This window comes from Phoenix dactylifera, chromosome 7, assembly GCF_051530095.1.
Source record: "Phoenix dactylifera cultivar Ajwa chromosome 7, Ajwa_hap1_PhDact_Kaust_v1.1, whole genome shotgun sequence".
Classification (NCBI taxonomy): domain Eukaryota; kingdom Viridiplantae; phylum Streptophyta; class Magnoliopsida; order Arecales; family Arecaceae; genus Phoenix; species Phoenix dactylifera.
The window spans coordinates 23,733,123-23,751,579 of record NC_143196.1 but is presented as its reverse complement, the minus strand read 5'-3'; positions in this window follow the sequence as shown (position 1 = coordinate 23,751,579).

Genomic DNA, 18,457 nt, shown 5'->3' with positions numbered 1-18,457 from the left:
ATATTCAAAAAAAAATTCATCAAAAAAAAATATTGAGGACAATGTCTGATCTAGGTTGGGGGGTATAGGATTCAAATTTTTGAAAAAAATTTTTGTTCACATTTTTAAGTGAATTTCAAAAAAAAAACACTAATTTCTAGGCCTTAGTGCTGACATGATAAACACACAAAGTATATAAAATCTAAAATGCCTAATGACTAGTCAGTAGTAAGTCAATTTGAGTTCTTTTTAAAAGTTCTTTTAGCGAGTTGTAAGATAATTTTTACTTTGAAATTTCACAACACGTATGGCCTGCACTTCTAAGGGTTAGGTTTAACATGATGTTGTTAAGTCTGGTAGCAACTTTGAGTCCTGATGAATCATACCTATCTAATTCGCTATAAAAAAAAAAAAGAGAAGTGAATTTAGTTAGGTATATCGAAAAGGGCTACCTATTGTCAAAGGTCAGCGGGCTTGCAATGATGAATCCGAGCATAGGTCCGTAGGGGAGTCTTGATGCCTAACACCTTATGCCATCTGGTGTGGGAGTGCTGACTGAATGCTCGTTATATGGAGGAATCATTACAAGAGTAAAAGTGCGTAATAAATACAAAATAAAAAAATAATAAAAAAATAAAAAATAAAAAAAAGAGAAAAAGAGAAAAAGAGAAAATAATATTGACCTTGAAAAAGACGATAGTGTGAAAGCCGTCGTTGTAAAAATTCGAGTAAACTGGAATATTACAGATAAAGCTCATGAGGTATTAAAGTAAACATCCACAACTCTCGAAATCCTGCAAGGTAGGATGATTTTGAATCAGTGATTAGGTCTTATTGGACCAATTCTTGGAAACTACTAGTTTTAGCAGTATTTTGGAGAATCTAAAGCCTTAGCTTGTGTATGGTCCAGACATCACCGAGCACCCAAGTATAAATTAGCCTTACAACTCTCTAACGGAAAACTTAATAACATCAACTTAAGTTGCATACTGACCTAGGATTTGGGCTGACTTAGTAATTAAAACTTTGTGTGTATTTGAAATTCTTGGCACTTATGCATTTGAAATTAGATTTTATAAAACAATAAACTCTTTGGGTAGAGACAACAGTTTGTGGGTATCTGAGCCGGAAACCCTCACGAGACAAAACTCGTCCACTAGGGCCACCTAGGGGTTTAAAGCCTTATTGCATACGGTAAATGCAATCGCGATTCCTGCGAAAGTGAGTTAGTTTTTTTTATTTTACTCGAGGACTAGCAAAATGTAGGTTGGGGGATGTGATAAGTGCTAAATAATACATAAATTATCCTCTTTTTCATAGCACTTATTATTATTTTAATACATATATTTTATAAATTTAACTAAAAAAATGTGTTACCTTCATCATTACATTTTAATAAATTATTAAAGGTAATTCGAGTTTTACTTATTTATTTACTGATTGAGTCTAATATGTGCAGGTCCAATCAAACTCTACCATATTCTGTTCACGGATTAGTCCCATCAGTCTCCATGTCGCCCACGTGTGGATTAGTCTCTTGTCCATGTTCCAATTTCCTTTAGTCCACGAATAGAATTGGGTCACTCAAAATAAAGCTCGTTCCCAACATCTTCCCACACCCAAACATAACCCCTGTTTCGCATTCAAGCACCGTACATGTCTTCCATCCAAAGACTTCCACAAAATCCCAGCGGAATCTCAAATCTTTCGGAGCAGCATCCCCATCTGCATCTCGAGCGTATTCTTACATCCCGATCATCTCCCACGGATAAACTCTAAAAACGCAGCACATCCAACTTCTTCCCTTCCGTATCTTCACTTCCAAATAAGCTCCAACCCCCACATCCACTCGCATTCAAGCTTCACATGTTCTTCCCCTGTTTCGGAATCAAGTCCCAATATCCCACGGAACAGCTCCTCCCGCGATGCTTGCCAAACAAACTTCCATCTTTATCCAACACCCAAGCTGCCGAATACCATGGAACATCTCCCCTGTTCCCAACCGAATCGAGTTCATCCTTCCGTGAGCCAATCCACATCTTTCCCAGCTCCTTTCAAAGCAACTCCCAGCTTCTTCCAAATCTCCTCCCAACCGAACTAGCCTTCCATCACCTACGGATAAGCCCAGATTAGCTCCACTTCCAGCCGTTCCTTCCATCTTCACGGGATAAACTCAAATCCCATCCCCTAGCCGTGATCATCACCCATGCATCCGAGATCTCCTCTCTGCCGAGAACACTATCCCAGCTCGCGATTCATCACTTCCTCCCAACCATTCAATCCTCCCACTAAATCCCAGATCTTCTTCCGGATTCCTCCCGTTCAAGATCGGCTTCCACATCATCCACATCATCCCGTTCCTTCTGCATCCAACTAACAGACCCTGCTTCGGAACAGGGGTTCAGATTTCACAGATGGATTCTTTCCTCCCAATCCCCTCCACGGATCATTACCTTCTTCCACGTCTTCCACGCGTCCGGCTCAGCTAGCATCTCAACCGCGTCCAAGGATCAAGGAATTTTGCATTATCCCGTTTCCTTTCATCCTTATCCTCTACTCAGAACAGTAGGGAAGAGGAGGAGGTATGCAGTCTATAAAAGGGCCACGCATGAAACAGAGAAGGCATTCCTCCTTCCCCATCGGGGGGGCATTCCCTCTTCCCCCACCGGGGGCTGCTCCCATCATCTCTCCTCAGAGGCCAAGTTCCCCACCGGGAGAAGAAGAAGCTTGGCTCTTCTCAGGGAGTTACCACGACAATAAAAAAAACAGAGGAGGGAGAGAGGTTTGGCTATTTTGGGAATATTTCAAAGTAGAAAGAGAAGGAAGGAATGGGAGCCCGCTGTTGTGCTGCTGCTGCCGTCCACCACTGCATGGAAGCCTGAGCTCTTCTCCAGGGCTGGATGCAGCCCTGACAAAGGAACACGGGTTTTATATTTTATTTTATATTCTTGGGGTTGTATGAACTTATTGTTTTTAATGAATTTCTTTTTTTTTTTTTTGAATCATATTTAATTTCTGTAATTTTAAGTATGATGTTCGTACAACTATTCTTCATGATCACTAAGTAAATATAAGATAGTCTATGCTTAAGGAAGATGCCACCTTAGATTAGGGTAGACATTTCATGCCAACTGAAGATGGATTATGCCCAAATTACTTTTGTGAATTTTTATTTAAATGCTTATTAGGCTTGTAGCTAATTTGCATGTTAATCCAAGAACGAAATAAAATATAATTAATCCTTGTTCCGATGTTAGTGGTGAATTCCATGTCCTAGGTTCCTCCAACTGATATCCTTTTAATTGCATTTTTTTTATTAAATTCCTTAGTTTAATTTTCTTCACAAACTCTTCCTTTTTAAATATTTTATTTTTTTAAAAGAAAAACAACTGTACCCCAATTCCTGTGGATCGATACCTGTAATCACTATCCTACTAGATACGTGCTATTGAATGGTCTTTAAAGTTGACTATCAATTTTTGGCGCCGTTGCCGGGGATTGTTAGCATAGTTGTTTTTCTTTTCTTAAAAAAAAAACTTTCAAAAAAAAAAACTTTCAAAAAATATATATATCTAAAATAAAATAAAAATATTTTCTATTTTTTTGTTACTTTCCTTATCTCCTTCTTCTCTCTTACTAATTTTTGATTTTGGTATTATTTAATCAGGAATCGAAGAAGACATCTGGGACGATCAAAAAGAAAATTGCTGGAAAAGGAATGCTATAGAGGTTTGCCTAAAAAAATTTAAAAAAAATTGCTGGGGAAATTTCCTTTGGTAACCTCTAAACCTTTCTTATTTAAATTGATTCCCAGTTTGCCTGAAATTTTGTGGTGATTGTTTGATTTTAATTTCAGCGAAAGTGTGAATGCATGCCTGATACACATACACCAATTAATCCGCACATAGTAAGGGCAATCACCCCTACAAGATAAGAACTGGATTTCATCACCAGATTCTTGCCCAAATTAGGTGAATCAATTCTCACATAGCCACCACTTTAATTAAAATCAATTAGACGTTGGCCCCTAGGGACATTCGAGCTCAGTAGGACGAAGATCACCGAAAGTTGCACCAATTTCGCTCTGTGGCTCAGTTGATGTCTAGGCAAGCTTTGTCCTAAGGGAGACAGTTCATCTGTTCGAGGCAAGTAGTTTTTAAGTGGGACCTTTGCAACGCATCGTGACCCCCCCACTTACCTGGGAGCTTACCTGGTCAACTTAGTTCATTAGACCGGATTGGAGGCTTAGGTGCCCTCTTCAAACCAGTTAGGAGCTGTCTAGTGATTTTAGGATAAATATAAGGAATTGATGTGTTTTTCTTTTAATGCATGCTTGGCCCATTTTGACTTTGATATCGACAATACCATAGAGGCAGTCAACTCCGTGCTCGATAATCAATCTCCCACAAATTTTCTTCTTTGGAAAACTCGGCATGAACCCGGCATGATATAATTAAGGATGCACTGCGTCTGGCTGAAGACGTTAAACTTAGCGCTTGTTGGGAGGCAACCCAATTCTCGTTGGTTATTTTTGCATATTTTCTTGTCGCATTTTTTTTAACAGGATCCCTCATATTACTGATGCAACTACGGTAAAATGCTTCTATCCTCCATATGCATCATATTTTCGTCCAAAATAAAAAAAATATATAAAATAATAAAAATAATAATATAATATTCAAAAAAAAATTCATCAAAAAAAAAATATTGAGGACAATGTCTGATCTAGGTTGGGGGGTATAGGATTCGAATTTTTGAAAAAAAAATTTGTTCACATTTTTAAGTGAATTTCAAAAAAAAAAGTGAATTTAAAAAAAAAAACACTATTTTCAAGGCCTTAGTGCTGACATGATAAACACACAAAGTATATAAAATCTAAAAAGCCCAATGACTAGTCAGCAGTAAGTCAATTTGAGTTCTTTTTAAAAGTTCTTTTAGCGAGTTGTAAGATAATTTTTACTTTGAAATTTCACAACACGTATGGCCTGCACTTCTAAGGGTTAGGTTTAACATGATGTTGTTAAGTCTGGTCGCAACTTTGAGTCCTGATGAATCATACCTATCTAATTCGCTATAAAAAAAAAAAAAAAGCGAAGTGAATTTAGTCAGGTACATCGAAAAGGGCTACCTATTGTCAAAGGTCAGCGGGCTTGCAATGATGAATCCGAGCATAGGTCCGTAGGGGAGTCTTGATGCCTAACACCTTATGCCATCTGGTGTGAGAGTGTTGACTGAATGCTCGTTACATGGAGGAATCATTACAAGAGTAAAAGTGCGTAATAAATATAAAATAAAAAAATAAAAAAATAAAAAATAAAAAAAATAAAAAAAGAGAAAAAGAGAAAATAATATTGACCTTGAAAAAGACGATAGTGTGAAAGCCGTCGTTGTAAAAATTCGAGTAAACTAGAATATTACAGATAAAGCTCATGAGGTATTAAAGTAAACATCCACAACTCTCGAAATCCTGCAAGGTAGGATGATTTTGAATTAGTGATTAGGTCTTATCGGACCAATTCTTGGAAACTACTAGTTTTAGCAGTATTTTGGAGAATCTAAAGCCTTAGCTTGTGTATGGTCCAGACATCACCGAGCACCCAAGTATAAATTAGCCTTACAACTCTCTAACGGAAAACTTAATAACTTCAACTTAAGTTGCATACTGACCTAGGATTTGGGCTGACTTAGTAATTAAAACTTTGTGTGTGTTTGAAATTCTTGGCACTTATGCATTTGAAATTAGATTTTATAAAACAATAAACTCTTTGGGTAGAGACAACAGTTTGTGGGTATCTGAGCCGGAAACCCTCACGAGACAAAACTCGTCCACTAGGGCCACCTAGGGGTTTAAAGCCTTATTGCATACGGTAAATGCAATCGCGATTCCTGCGAAAGTGAATTAGTTTTTTTTATTTTACTCGAGGACTAGCAAAATGTAGGTTGGGGGGTATGATAAGTGCTAAATAATACATAAATTATCCTCTTTTTCATAGCACTTATTATTATTTTAATACATATATTTTATAAATTTAACTAAAAAAATGTGTTACCTTCATCATTACATTTTAATAAATTATTAAAGGTAATTCGAGTTTTACTTATTTATTTACTGATTGAGTCTAATATGTGCAGGTCCAATCAAACTCTACCATATTCCGTTCACGGATTAGTCCCATCAGTCTCCATGTCGCCCACGTGTGGATTAGTCTCTCGTCCATGTTCCAATTTTCTTTCCTCCTACGTCGCACTCGTATAACGTTCGTGGATCAATCCTCAGCTTGTATGCATGTCGTTCGAGTCCACGAATAGAATTGGGTCACTCAAAATAAAGCTCGTTCCCAACATCTTCCCACACCCAAACATAACCCCTGTTTCGCATTCAAGCACCGTACATGTCTTCCATCCAAAGACTTCCACAAAATCCCAGCGGAATCTCATCTTTCGGAGCAGCATCCCCATCTGCATCTCGAGCGTATTCTTACATCCCGATCATCTCCCACGGATAAACTCTAAAAACCCAGCACATCCAACTTCTTCCCTTCCGTATCTTCACTTCCAAATAAGCTCCAACCCCCACATCCACTCGCATTCAAGCTTCACATGTTCTTCCCCTGTTTCGGAATCAAGTCCCAATATCCCACGGAACAGCTCCTCCCGCGATGCTTGCCAAACAAACTTCCATCTTTATCCAACACCCAAGCTGCCGAATACCATGGAACATCTCCCCTGTTCCCAACCGAATCGAGTTCATCCTTCCGTGAGCCAATCCACATCTTTCCCAGCTCCTTTCAAAGCAACTCCCAGCTTCTTCCAAATCTCCTCCCAACCGAACTAGCCTTCCATCACCTACGGATAAGCCCAGATTAGCTCCACTTCCAGCCGTTCCTTCCATCTTCACGGGATAAACTCAAATCCCATCCCCTAGCCGTGATCATCACCCATGCATCCGAGATCTCCTCTCAGCCGAGAACACTATCCCAGCTCGCGATTCATCACTTCCTCCCAACCATTCAATCCTCCCACTAAATCCCAGATCTTCTTCCGGATTCCTCCCGTTCAAGATCGGCTTCCACATCATCCACATCATCCCGTTCCTTCTGCATCCAACTAACAGACCCTGCTTCGGAACAGGGGTTCAGATTTCACAGATGGATTCTTTCCTCCCAATCCCCTCCACGGATCATTACCTTCTTCCACGTCTTCCACGCGTCCGGCTCAGCTAGCATCTCAACCGCGTCCAAGGATCAAGGAATTTTGCATTATCCCGTTTCCTTTCATCCTTATCCTCTACTCAGAATAGTAGGGAAGAGGAGGAGGTATGCAGTCTATAAAAGGGCCACGCATGAAACAGAGAAGGCATTCCTCCTTCCCCATCGGGGGGGCATTCGCTCTTCCCCCACCGGGGGCTGCTCCCATCATCTCTCCTCAGAGGCCAAGTTCCCCACCGGGAGAAGAAGAAGCTTGGCTCTTCTCAGGGAGTTACCACGACAATAAAAAAAACAGAGGAGGGAGAGAGGTTTGGCTATTTTGGGAATATTTCAAAGTAGAAAGAGAAGGAAGGAATGGGAGCCCGCTGTTGTGCTGCAGCTGCCGTCCACCAATGCATGGAAGCCTGAGCTCTTATCCAGGGCTGGATACAGCCCTAACAAAGGAACACGGGTTTTATATTTTATTTTATATTCTTGGGGTTGTATGAACTTATTGTTTTTAATGAATTTCTTTTTTTTTTGAATCATATTTAATTTCTGTGATTTTAAGTATGATGTTCGTACAACTATTCTTCATGATCACTAAGTAAATATAAGATAGTCCATGCTTAAGGAAGATGCAGTGTGCTACCACCTTAGATTAGGGTAGACATTTCATGCCAACTGAAGATGGATTATGCCCAAATTACTTTTGTGAATTTTTATTTAAATACTTATTAGGCTTGTAGCCAATTTGCATGTTAATCCAAGAACGAAATAAAATATAATTAATTCTTGTTCCGATGTTAGTGGTGAATTCCATGCCCTAGGTTCCTCCAACTGATATCCTTTTAATTGCATTTTCTTTTATTAAATTCCTTAGTTTAATTTTCTTCACAAACTCTTCCTTTTTAAATATTTTATTTTTTTAAAAGAAAAACAACTGTACCCCAATCCCTGTGGATCGATATCCGTAATCACTATCCTACTAGATACGTGCTATTGCGTGGTCTTTAAAGTTGACTATCAATCCATATGCAAATGATAGAGACTGTCAATCATAAAACCACGTGCGACTATTTTATTTCTGAAATAAATAGAACAGCAGTCTTTATCAAATGTAAAAATATGACCTTCCTGTGCTAGACATAAAACAGAAATCAAATTTCTGCTAGCAGCATGTACATAATAGCAGTCTCTAAGTAATAAACTAAAACCAGACGGTAGTCGCAGATGGTAGGTGCCCACAGCCACAGCATCAACTTTTGCCCCGTTGCTAACCCGAAGGGTTACCGCACCTTCCGCCAGCCTTCTACTTTTCTTTAGACCCTGCATAGTAGTGCACAAGTGAGCACTAGAACCAGAATCTATAACCCAACTAGAAGTAGAAGAAACCGTTAGATTAGTTTCAATTACGAGCAAGTCTATACCTTCTGAATGTGTGTCAGCCTTCTTGTTCTTCAGGCTATCGAGGTATGAAGGATAGTTCCTCTTCCAGTGGCCGTCGACATTGCAGTGGAAACATTTTTCTTTGTCATTAGCCTTTTTCTTTTGAACTTCCTTCTTTGGCTTCTTGTCTTTCTTCTGCTTCTTTGCAGACTTCTTTTTCTTCCAAGTAGACTTTCTCTTGGAACCAGAAGTCAGCTCAGCAGCAAGGACATTGCCCCTTGAACCTTTCAAGGCTCCCTCAGCAGTTACCAACATGTTTAACAGTTCAGTCTTAGTGCATTCAATCTTATTCATGTGGTAGTTTACTATAAACTGTCCAAATGAATTAGGAAGGGATTGAACGATCAGATCTACTTGCAATTCCTTGTGCATGTTCATACTGAGCTTCTCAAGCTCCTCCAGATCCTTAATCATAGTCAGACCGTGATCATGGACAGACTGCCCCTCGCGCATCTTTGCTTTGAAGAGCCTCTTGGACACTTCAAAACGAGCTGTGCGACTCTGCTCACCATACAACTCTTGCAGGTGTGCCAGTATGTCCCTAGCAATCTTCATATTCTCATGCTGGCATTGTAGTTCATTGGATATGGATGCCATGATATAACACTTGACCCTAATGTTATCGTCTGTCCACTTTCATGCGTCGCACGCTGATCAGTAGTCGGACGTGCTGGTAATGTGGGGATGTTATTGTCGAGCACATAGCCTTTTTTCTCGCAACTCAGAACAATTTTGAGATTTCTAAGCCAGTCTCTGTAATTGGTACCGGTCAATCGGTTGGTCTCAAGAATACGGATCAAAGGATTTGAGGCTGACATTATGATCTGCAGAGAGTAAAGATTCTAGTTAGACTTTTGTACTTGATCCTAATCTGTTCTAGGGTCTTTTAGAACAAATGTACCTCCCACTATTTTCTCGAATTTCTCACACTCCCCTGGTAGGAAAATGAAAAACTTACACGACAAGGGTTTCTAGTGGGTACTGCGGTCCCACCGATTTACATGTCACCTCACCTAACAGTTTTTGGTGACACATAAATAGATGAGTGTACAACTCTTGTACAATGCTTCTCAAGCACGTTGCAGTGCTACTTGGTCCCTAGTCATGAAGACCTCATCTAACAGTTATTGGTCCCATTCCTTAGTTAAGTCAGACCCACCGTATAACCGTAGAAATAAAGTTGTCATTGGGTCCTCACCTAACAGTTATTGGTGCCCAACCCCACCTTTACCCTACAACATCTCATGTCTATAGAGAGGTCCAGTCCCCCGATGCAACTTGCCCACAGTGTCCAGCCGAGACAAATCAACATCGAAAAGACCTTAACAGCTCTACTATGGTGGAAGACATATGGACTTAATATCGGTTAATCAGATCTTAGTGTTTGCAACTTGAGCTCTTCATAAGAGGTAATTGAACAATTGGCCAGGTAAGCAGGTGGGAGGCTCCCCTTACTCAGAGAGTAAGGTCCTAATTAAGTAACCACCTTTCATGCTTTCCTAAACACCAATTAGATCAATTAATCTAATATGACTCGCTCATGTTGGTTCACTATCGACTTGATTGAGGAGGTTTTAGTTTAGGTCTCATTTGGATTGGTCTATTAGTTTGCATCACATGTAAACCTATCTACCCCACTCACATTCGCATCATATGCAAACGATACATCGCAGGCAGTTATAATCGCAGCAATAATTAAAGCTAAACTTTAAATAGGTGATGATCATGGATTCTAATTAGATCATATTACAAGCACATGCACATCAATCGATCAGTTGGTCTTCAACTCTTGAATTGGTCCCGAGCCTTCTTGATTCGATCCCTGATCAACTCTTGATCCAATCGCCATCAACCGCTCAGATCGTCGTTCATCTCATGCACTATCTTCGACTTGATCGTTGACGTACATCACATCACAGAAATACAACCAGATATAAAATAAAAATAATAATAAATTACATCCCCTTTTAGGAGGCATGCAGGCCTCTCAAAACATCAAATAAGATGCATGCAAGCATCTGAAAAATTATATGATATTGCAGATCACATCGTAGGTCTTTACAATTGATACCAAAAGGGTTTGAATCCTATGATCATCACCACATGCAACAATTATAATTTTCAGATCTGAAATCTAATTGATCATCTCATGACATGGGTTGCTGATCATGCTAAACATGATTCTAAACTTTGTAATCCCATTAACAATGCAATTAGAATCATCAATTTATCACATAAAAATCAGCATGCAAAAATCAGCAACCTTGAAAAATCTGCATGCAGAAAAATTTCAGCATGCATAATCTTTCAATTTTCAGATCTTATATGCCTGTTTACAATTAATTCTAATCTTAAACTACGAAGCCTAGGCTCTGATATCACTGTTGGGAACCCGCCCATGCCCTAGAAAATTAAAAAAATTCAGATGGCAGCGGAAGAGGCATGCGCGGGATCACACGTTCATCCTATGAACGTTGTTCAAAAACCGTTCGTAGATAGATTAGAATTAAAAACTTTTAACTACATTAGGAAGATCAGATCTTCATCTTGTGCGGATAAATGATCACCGCAAACTGAAGTTCGTAGTTTAGGATGAAGGTTCGCTTGAAGCCGCACAAGCGTCCGGCCTCTACGGATATCCACACGAAGTAGAGGACCGATCAAGGCTTCCTTGTCTCCCCGGGGTGCTAGCTTCCTTGCAGAGATTTCTTTTGATGGCTGATTTCTTCTCTTTTAATCAACTCTTAATTATGCTTGGAAGGAGGAAGAAGAAGAAAGGATCTTTGGAGAAGAACCAAAGGCAGGACACAACCTTTTCTTTTCCCTGCGTTGGAAGAAGGAAGGGAAGGGGAGGAGGCCGCCAAGGCCTTCTTCTTTTTCTTCCTTGCTTGCGGCTCAAGACCAAAAGGAGGAAGGGGGGCCACGGCTTGGAGAGGAAGAGGGCTTCAATGAATGCCCTAGGGTGCCGCCCACTTCTCCTTTTAAAGGCATGAAGGGCTCCTACAAATTAGGAGCCCTTGATCTTTTTCCAAGAGGGGTGCCGGCCCCTCTTGTGTTGCCGCACCGAGGAAAAAGGGGAGGGGCGCGCCCCTCCCTCTTGGTTAGCCCTAATCCTCCTCTAAGGAGGATTGGGATGCCCTAATGTGGCTAAGCCCTAATCTAATTAGGTTTAGTCTAAGGATAAACCAATTTTGGGTTTAATCTAGGTAAGTCCTAATCCAATTAGAACTTAAATCAATTTTGACTCAATTGAACTCTTCAATACTAATCCAATTAGGAGTCTTGTTAATTCATTAGATTAATAATTAATTAGGACTTAAGAAATCCTAATCCAATTAGGACTTATTTAATTTTAGTCTAATCCAATTAGGACTCTAATTTGAATCTGAAGTCCTAATCCAATTAGGACTTCTAGGAATCCTATTCTAAGTAGGAATCCAAATTGAATTCAAAATCCTAATCTAATTAGGATTGTTGGAATCCTATTCTAAGTAGGACTCCCAGTCCTACTCCAAGTAGAATTCCCAGTCCTAATCCAATTAGGACTCCCGAAATCCTATTCCAAGCAGGATTCGTATTTAAGTCCAATTAATTAATTTCTATTGTTCCTTCTTCAACTGATCATTAATCAAATTGATTACTCGTGATTCATAATCACATTTCAACCATCGGATCGGTCAATACTTCTAGTGTGTGTGACCCCATAGGTTCTATTCTGACTGGTAGTGAGATATATTGCGATCTCTATCATAATATCATTGAAAACTCCTTTCAATGGGTTGGAACGATTCCAACTCAACTCATTAGGGTTTATCGATCATCGAGATATTCCTTGTGAGTCTCACCATCCACCAGTGACACCTAGCAGTGTGTAGTGGCTACCCAGCAGAATAGAGTAATGAACCTCTAGGTGCAGTTATCGTGTGATACAGTCCTTCTACCCTAGATCCCTACAGGACGGAGGTCATGGACAACTCGTCAAACCCCATCGTCTGTCATATGTCATGATTTATTCGACTTAAGTTCGAGAGTGGAAAACTCTTTCTCCACTGTGCATACTACCCCGGCCGAGGTCTTACGAACTCAGTCTTATAAATCACATAGGATCTCTCCTTATCTACCAAGGTCGATAGATTCCATATAGGTGTATACCCTACTCCTACAGTGAACCTATTGCAGCCAATCTATACTGCATGGACCCGTATGTCTAGAGACCATGTATACGTGCAGTCAAACTACAATAACCTCACTTTGAGTAGCCGAAGCACCGCAGGTCAAAGAACCAGTCACACTACTGCAACATCAAGCAAGTCACTGACTAGTAGATAGACATCCAAGTGACTTCTTGTCTTGGTCACGCTCAGTACCCTTGTTCTTAACAAGCACCTGCACTATTACTTCAGTGTCGCCACACTATGGACTCGAGTCTCGTCCATCCATAAGGAAAGCAATATGTGCACTGATCGGATCGATCACCGTCCTCGTGATGATCCATTGATCAGGAGCATTCAGAAATTAATCACCAATGATGCATGGCTCAAATTCTTAACTCTTAAAAATATGCATCATCATCTTATTAATTCTTGGACGATTCATAGACACATAAACAATATGAATGAAAAAGATGCCTTTTATTTATTCAATAATAAATAGTCAAGTACAAAATTATGGTCCTAGAATTATCAATGTGTCAGCCAGATTGGCTTCTAGGGCATACATCTAACAGCTCCTCGACCCCGGCCACCACAGCAGCCGCCGGCCGCCCCTGCGGCCGGCTGGCCGTCGACCGGGCGACAGCCCCTGGCCACCTAGGCTGGCCGCCCCGCCGGCCCTCTCTTTCTCTTCTGTCTCTCCTTCTTCCCCTGTCCGTGGGGGGTTTGGGGAAGGAGGAGGCCCATCACGGGCCAAACTGGGCTCGTTGGGCCCTATCCATTGCAGGCCCAACTTGGGCCCAGTTGGGCAGTACCTTTGTGGGCCCAACTTGGGCTCAGTTCAAATCCAAACCCGGAACCCGAACCCGAACTCGAACCCGAACCTGAATCCGAACCCGAAACCCGAAATCCGGAACCCAAAATCCGAACCCATTTGGCCAATAAATGAAATTTTTCAGTTCAGCCCTTGGTAGTATATTATTTCACAAAAAGGTATTCTGTAATTTGTATTTGATCCCTATAGGAAAGATTTATTACATAAAGACCCTCAACTATATTTGTTTGATCCTTTTACCCAAGTTCTATTATGGAACGGTGCTATGTAATTAGACATTGGTCCCTGAAATGAATTTTTATTGCATAAATAAACAAATTAGAGGCCAACCTTGGGAGGGCCCTATTGGGCCGAGTCTATGTGGGCCCATTGGGCCGTGTCTGATGTGAGCCCTATCGGGCCATGTTCATTATGGACCAACTCTGGACCCTGTTGGGCCGTGCCCAGTAGTATTATTTCTGGATTTTTGCTTAGCTCTGAAATTAACAAGAAATTAATTAAATTTAAACAGGTGAACCTGATCTGCTTATCTGAAGTGGGGATTAAGCGAGAAGAGGTAAGTAACTTTATGCTTCAAAGTGCATTTTCTAAATTATTTGGTAAAATAATTATTAATGGATTAAATTTCGAAATATGTTTTGCATTTAGTAAAATGGGTCTGGCATGTTAAATTTCATTTGAAAATTTTGTTATATGCTCTAAAATCCATAAATTATGACTGGGCAATTTATGAAATCTGTTTTATATATATATGTATTTTTGGTATGGCTATGATCTGTTCTGTTCTGGCCCCGCCAATGGGGATTATACGTTGGCCCTGTCGACTTGTATCTGTGAGGAACCGGTTTCGACACCGTACCACCGGTGATTAGAATAGTGGTATCTGGACACCGTACCACCGGTGATTAGAATAGTGGTATTTGGACACCGTACCACCGGTGCTGAATAATAGTGGTGTTTGGCACTTTGTGCAACCCATGCCACTGGGTTATGTGGCCATAGTCTATTATGTTGCGATTATGATATCAGAGTTTTTGTAAAAATGATAATGAGTTTTGAAAACAGTAAAATGATGTTATTTATGATTTATTCCTAGTTATTATTTTGTATTTTGATCTGATATGCTCTGACCCCACTCTGGGGTATTTTGTTGCTTACTGGGCTAGTATAGCTCATTATTCTATTTTCTGTGTTTTTCAGATCCAGAGACTTGATTGTACGGGATTTGGGGAGTGCGTTAGATTTCCGACGATTCCTTCAGTTTTTGGTCCTTTAGTTAGATTAGTTTGAATATTTGAATTATGTTGGCATATGCTATTTTAGAATTTTATAAGACTGCTTTTGAATGACTTTAATTATTTATGTTAATTTTAAGCATCTGTGATTAACCCTTAAATAAGTTTTGAATATCTGTATTTGCTCCGATATGTTCCGATGTCTTGCATGTCTGTGCGGCCCGCTGTGCGGCGTGCGGCGTCTGCCGTGCTCCGGGCTCGGAACGTGACAAAATGGAAGGTTATTCTTCTTTGGTGTTTGTTTCTGCGCATCTCTCATAAGGCCTAGGAGTCCCTACTTTTATGTGGAGCGTCCACGCAGCTATCATCTTAAAGTGGGTCTCCCTGGTATCGTAAGCACCATGGTTTTGCACCATGCCAATTATATATCTTATCTTTATCTTGTGAGCTCTACTTATGCATCTCGGTAATTGGCCCATACGATGTAGACAAGCTAATTGATGTGGTGAATGGTCATATTGGTGAATGTGGTGTATGGTATGACTCCTAAAAAAACAGGCAAACAGTCGTGATCTTGTGCTCCTTGTTGCATACTTATTCTTATACAACATGGAGGAGACCATTTAAAATATAGGCAAAAACCTGCTAACATGCCATGGAGTTAGTGGAAGCAATCACATGTTTGCTGATTTGCCCAATGTAGCCGATCTGCCTCACTTTTGGCATGGTCACCAGATTCTTCTATACTATCATAAAGCCAACATTCGGTCCTGTTCATTGGCGTCCAATGCAGCGAATAGAGCCAATAAATGCACTCTCATTTTGCCACCTGCATTTTGCCTTAGTTTCTCTGAGACAGCCAATAGTGAGGCATTACGGTTGCATCTCTTAAACTACTTATCCATATCTAATGCAACATATATGTTATAGACTCTTTATACAAGATTTTTTTTTTCATTGGGGGCACGAAAAGGAGCATTGCTGCAACATTCTTCATTAATAATTTCATGCAAAATTGTTAATCATTAGTAATGGTTCAGTGCATAGGGCAGCATTTGCATTCACATATGAATTCTGGTTGGAGAAAGAAAAAGGCTTGTTAAATTAATAGTAGCAAAATAAGATCCGTATGGGCAACTCAAAGGTAGTATAAATAGTCAAACATGATAAGGTTTTACCTGACTAAGATAAAGTTGGGGAATAGATTTGGCATAGCCATTGCGATAGTTGTCATGGAGAATTCATGGCAATGTTTGACATGTTAATACCTCAAGTAGAGTATTAATTTTCCGAAGGAAAGAAGATGAAAATTTCAATGCAAGAAGGTACTTATGCACATGCATGACAGATACAAGATTTATAACACACTAACTGAAAGTGCCATCAAATAATGGATATTATTACCGCCTAATTCGGACTGAGGTGGAAGTGCAGCTTGGATAATCCTAAGATCGGCTGGAGGCGAGTTGAGCAGGCTGGTTGAGGCGTCGGGTCGAGCTGGCCGAAGCGAAGACAATGGCGCCTAAGGCAAAGGCCATTTCAGCTGAGGACAAGTCTAGGTCGGTAGAAGCCCGCGCCTTGGTCGTGCAGACCCAGGCAGAGGTGAAGGAGGCCCAGTTGTCCACGACTAGGAAGATCCTCAACCCTGCTGATCAAAGAGTAGCGGATCTTTCTGCGAAGCTGGCTCAGACCGAGTAGAGGGCTCGAGAGGCTGAATGTAGGCCATGAGGTTGTTAGAAGTATACCCTAGAAGCCAACGTGGCTGACGTATATTTGTAATATGGGGTATAAATTTGTAATTTGACACTTATTAATAAATAAGATTGGGCAATTTATTTTTCATTCATGTCTGTATGTGTCCATGAATCGTCCAAGAAATTAATAGATGATGACACATATTCTCAAGGAGTTGAGAATTTGAGGCATGTGTCATTAGAAATTAATTTCTAAATGCTCCTGATAGATGGATCCATCATGAGGGACGGTGATCGATCTGCTGAGATTAGTGCACGGATCACTTAGTCAGATGAACGAGTCTCGAGTCCACGGTGTAGAGACACTGGAGTGATTATGGAAGTACTGTTAGAGAACAAGGTACTGAGCATGACCAAAGAAAGTAATCACATGGATGTCTATCCACTCATCAGTGACTACTTATGCTGCAGTTATATGACTGGTCCTTTGACCTACGATGCCTCAGCTATTCATTGTGAGTTTGCTGTAATTTGACGAGCATGTGAACTTGGACCCTAGCAATTCGGATCCTTGTGATGTGCATTGACTGCAGTAGGTTCATTTTGGAATAGGGTTGCATCTAGAAGGGATCTATTGATCTTGATAGATTAGGAGTGATCCTATATGATTTATGAGACTAAGTTCGATAAATTCCCGGCCAGGTATTTTGGAAAAGGAGTTTTCCATATCTCGAACTGAAAGTTGAATAAATTAGACATATGACAGACGATAGGGTTTGACGAGTTATCCATAACCTCCCTAATGTCGGAATTCATGATAGAGAGACTGTATTATACGCTAACTGCACCGAGAGGTTTAGATATTTCATTCTGCTGGGTTGCCACCACATACTGCTAGGTGTCACTAGTGGATTGTGAGACTCGAGGCCTTCACTTAGTGATCAGTGAACCCTAAGAGTAGAACTGAAATTATTTCAGTCCACTGAAAGGAGTTTCAGTGATATTGAGATGAAGATTTCAATATGTCTCACTACCAGTCAGAATAGAACCTACAAGATCACACACATAGAGAATTTAATTAGTCAGACTATCATAATTGCGATTTGGAATCATAATAGAAATCAATCATCAATATGATTGGTGATTGAATTAACCCACTAAGTGTTAGTGAGTTAATGGAAGCAGAATTAAGTGGAATTGATTGCAATTAGATTGCAATTGGGCTGATTTAATGAGCCAAATCAAATTGGGTTCGACACATACAAAACATGAATGAAAAACAAAATGTCCAATCTTATTTATTAATAAGAGTCAAATTATAAATTTGTGCCCCATATTACAAATATGCGTCAGCCACGTTGGTTTCAAGTGCATACTTCAAACAGATTGGGTCAATTTGATTAAACTAGGGTTTGTGCGGATTTTAAAGTCCACATATCGTCGTAGGATGAATATGACTTAAGTCGTGTTCACACTATGCAGACTTTAAAGTCCACATGGCGTCGTAGGATGCATGCTCCCAAATTAATTATCCTAATGTGATTAGGAGTTAACCTAAGTCCTAATTTGATTAGGAATTAGGCTTATCTAGGAAATTGATCAAAACCTAATGTGATTAGAAAATTGATTAAGTGGACACATATCATGCATCTATTTGATGGCGCTATAAGCACAAGGATTGGACACTTGGCATTAATCCAAGGGTAAGTTATTATCCCATACTCCTAATAAGATTAGTAAAAGCCCTAAACTCAATCTATAAAAGGGTAGCAAGGGAGACATCAAAGGTAATTCTCTCCTCTTCCTCTCCATGCCTCCCTTTCTCTTTTCTTCTCCCTTCCCACGGAAGCAAGAGGCTTCTCCTCTTCCTCCCCGGCAGCAAGGGAGATCAAGTTCATCTTCTTCCAAGCGTTGGAAAGAAAGAAAG